Here is a 4,268-nt window from a genome sequence, read left to right on the forward strand (position 1 = left end):
GGTGCTAGACTATCTTGTATAAGTCCAAAGTCAAACAGATCTAGATTAAGCGATTGTTCCTACCTATTTTTTTGATTTGACTCTAAATTTGAGTATCCTAAATCGGTCTTAAGAGACTTAAGAACATTGATTGAACTCCATTAGTGCCAAAAACACAAGACCTTCGTGTTTATAATTCAAAAATCCACAGAAAAAAAAAAAAAATAATCGGGTTTCACACACCATTTAAGGGATAGAGAATAAGAGAGGCTTTTGCATTTCGATTTTAAATGCATCATTATAAGAAAATAAGAAAGAACAATCACATTATATCTATATCTAATACTAGACTCTTAAACATAAGGTTGTTTAAAAGGGCAATCTTTAGTCTGATATGATATAGAATATTTCTCTATATATCCTATAATATACTATGATATATATAATACGCATACTCTGGGACGGAAGGATTCGAACCTCCGAATAGCGGGACCAAAACCCGTTGCCTTACCACTTGGCCACGCCCCATTTATATTCAACACTAATAAACACTAATATCGGTAGTGGTTGGTCGTCAATTCCAGTACAAATATTTATAGAAATAATTAGATTGTTGCTAGGATTTTGATACGTTTATAGATCAAATTAAACTTAATTTATTGATCATTACATATAATTCCATTAAGATATTGTATGAAAGTAGGATTTCTTCTATTCTCTTTTTATTTGAGAATTGAAGGATTTTTGATTGGCTGAGTTCAAATCAAAGAAAGGTTTTTTGACCTACTTTATGTTATTAATTTTTCCCTTATCCCTTATATCATATCAATAATAAGGGATTAATAACTCAATCAAATCAAAAGAAATACAATTATCTTCAAGAACAAAGAAAAAAAAATTGTTATGCTTAATATCTTAAGTTTCATCGGTATCTGTCTTAATTCTTTCCTTTATTCAAGTAGTTTTTTCTTCGCCAAATTGCCTGAGGCCTACGCTTTTTTGAATCCAATAGTAGATGTTATGCCAGTAATACCTCTATTCTTTTTTCTATTAGCTTTTGTTTGGCAAGCTGCCGTAAGCTTTCGATGATATTTTTAATACTGTATGAGACAAATTCATGATTTACTAGAAAAAAAAAGATTATAACTAGTTATAAGATCAGATAAGTCGTACATACAGTCTGAACCTTTGAGTTGAGTCCAATATTTAAATTCTTCTATAGGTGTGATAAATCTGGATCACTCTCATTTTCTTATTCTTACTTTTTTCCATCGAACGACCCTGTTAAAGTCCCCCACAATATATAATTGTGGGTATGAAATCCAATTTTTAGTAATGAACGACTCAACTCTTAATTTCTGAAAATTTTTTCCTATTTATAGAAAAAACTTCACTGCATTTCTTGGTGTCAAAATAGGTTAAAATGGAGAATCTATTCTCTTTTTTTTTTTTTTAATGATCTTGGAGATTGTGTAATGCTTACTCTCAAACTATTTGTTTATACTGTAGTAATATTCTTTGTTTCTCTCTTCATTTTCGGATTCCTATCTAATGACCCGGGACGTAATCCGGGACGTGAAGAATAAAAAAAATAAAATTTTTTTCTTTGCTTTATTTTGAAATGTTCTTAAAATTTTATCTATTCCATATCTTTCCTCAACTATAAAAAAATACCAAGTAATTGACAGAAACGGAAAGAGAGGGATTCGAACCCTCGGTACAAAAAACTCGTACAACGGATTAGCAATCCGACGCTTTAGTCCACTCAGCCATCTCTCCCCAAATTGAAAAAGGATAATTACTATGATACATTGGATAAAAATAGAAAATGAAGGCTTGAAAAAAGCCCTTCTTTATATCTCTTTATTATCTTTATCTAGCCTTACTATATAGATATATAATTATATACATAATTAATTATCTCGATATATATAATTATCTAGATATATCGATGGATATCTATAAAATCGATAAAAACTTTTATCAGAAATTCCATTTAGATAAATTAGATAAAGGATAAAGTAAGGGTTCAAAAGAAGAGATATCTCCAATCCTAATATATAAATAATACCAATATGATTACAAAAAATATATATTTATAAAAAAAAAAAAAAAATAAAGTACCTCTTTTATTTCATCCGAAAAGTCCTTTTCTTTTTATTTCCACGGCCTGGCCTGGTCAGTACCTAGCCGGGCTTTTTTTGTTCCAATGAATCGTAGATGAAATTATTTATTTGATTTGAAAACACAAAATGTTTTTGAAACAAAAAAAATCTAAACAACAAGAACAAGAATAAGAATCATACGAAAGATTATTATTTCAATTCCTATGATACAGAAAAAGATGATATAGAATCAAGGTGCCATTGCTTATTATTATTCTTTATTACTTTACTGGAATAAAAAAACTTGTTATTTAGTTAATTAAAATGAGTGCTCTTTTCCTAATCTCATTAGTCGCCCTGACTAAAATATGTCAACGCTCGAATTTTCATGATTATTTTCTGATCCGATCTTTTTATTACTTATTACTACGGCCTATTTTCGTCTTCGACAAAAGGTCCATTTATATACAATAATTGCATTGTAGCGGATATAGTTTAGTGGTAAAAGTGCGATTCGTTCTATGAATCCCTTAATAGTTAAGGGATCCTTCGGTTTTATTAATATTCCGATCAAAAACTTTATTTCTTAAAAGGATTTAATCCTTTACCTATCGATGAAAGATTCGAGGAAAAATAAAAATTCTCGTGATTTGTATCCAAAAATCAGTTCGAAATTGAAAAAATTGGATCATGAAATTACGAAACATAATTTTATTGAATTGGATCAATGCTTCCAATTGAAGGAATAAGGGATCCATGGATAAAGGTGGAATTTTTTCTAATCGTAACTAAATCTTCAATTTTTTATTTGTGATTGAAGCAAAACAAAATAGCTATTAAACAATGTCTTTGGTTTACTAGAGACGTACACATCGTTTTTTAGCTCGGCGGAAACAAAATACTTTTCCTAAGGATTATTTCAAATAGAAATAGGGAACGAAATAAATAACTGGAAAGATTGTTATAATCTCCTCTTGTATAGGGATCATCTATAAAGCGGGTGCTTTTGAATGCATTCAGACAGAAAGGCTGACATAGATGTTATGGGTGGCATTTTATTTTTTGTTTACATCTTACATCTAGGAATTTATCCATCTTCCATAAAGGAGCCGAATGAAACTAAAGTTTCACGTTCGGTTTTGAATTAGAGACGTTAAAAATGATGAATCAACGTCGACTATAACCCCTAGCCTTCCAAGCTAACGATGCGGGTTCGATTCCCGCTATCCGCTTATCTTATTCTTATATATTAAAAATATAATAAATTATTTATTAATATTTTTAAATTTTTCCAAATTTAAAATATTAATGGAATTAATATTAATATAGAATTACTCAAATATAAATTTGGAATTTACTTAATTTTAACTAATGTATTAGTTAATGTAATACATCATTGAATTGAATACGCAATTTCCGGAATTCTCACACATTTTTTTTACGAATAAGAGAGGTGAAAATACGAAAAAAAAAATTGGAATGAAAAGCGTCCATTGTCTAATGGATAGGACAGAGGTCTTCTAAACCTTTGGTATAGGTTCAAATCCTATTGGACGCAATTTTTTTCCATATATTTTTTAGTTTTGAATTTCTATATCATGTCAAGAAAGGTATTTTGAATGATTTGAATAAGAGACGCTTATAGTTATAATATAATAACAATTATTTATTAATAGTTAATTAGTTTTAAATTAGTTTTAATATTAACTGTAATTGTAACTATTTTTTTAGATTATTATTTATATAAATAATAATTAGATTATTATTTTTTTTTTTTTTTTTCTGTTTTATTTGAAGATAAGATATTAGTTGAAAAGATATTCAAATTCTAAATATTCATATATTTATGATATTATATTCTAAATATATTATTAGAAATATAATCGAATTTTAACTATTTTATTAATTAATTTATTAATTTATTAATTGCATTATTGCATTTACATTTTATTTGAATATTGATATATATTTCAATTTTTTATAAATATTATTTACTTTCTTAAATATATTTCTATATATTTATGTTTAGTATTTGATCTAAAAAAAATATATTATACCTAATAAATGAAAAGAATTAAATTATTTCATGTTTAAATTATAACATTTAAAAGTTCTAAAATTTATTTTAATTATAAATTAAAAATTATAATAAATACAAAAAAATCCAAAATTTTTTTATACTTT

General features: G+C 26.9%; 2 non-coding genes across 2 annotated transcripts; one reads left to right on the forward strand and one right to left on the reverse strand.

The window, feature by feature from the left end:
• Positions 1–1,670: 1,670 nt before the first annotated feature.
• TRNAS-GCU (transfer RNA serine (anticodon GCU)) lies at positions 1,671–1,758 on the reverse strand. Its single transcript has one exon. It is a non-coding gene; the product is annotated as a tRNA-Ser (tRNA).
• A 1,812-nt stretch (positions 1,759–3,570) lies between these two features.
• Positions 3,571–3,642, forward strand: TRNAR-UCU (transfer RNA arginine (anticodon UCU)). The gene has a single exon. It is a non-coding gene; the product is annotated as a tRNA-Arg (tRNA).
• The last annotated feature ends 626 nt before the right edge of the window (positions 3,643–4,268 follow it).

The sequence above is a fragment of the Momordica charantia genome, unplaced genomic scaffold (assembly GCF_013281855.1).
Source record: "Momordica charantia cultivar OHB3-1 unplaced genomic scaffold, Mcharantia_2.0 BLBB01000138.1, whole genome shotgun sequence".
NCBI lineage: Eukaryota > Viridiplantae > Streptophyta > Magnoliopsida > Cucurbitales > Cucurbitaceae > Momordica > Momordica charantia.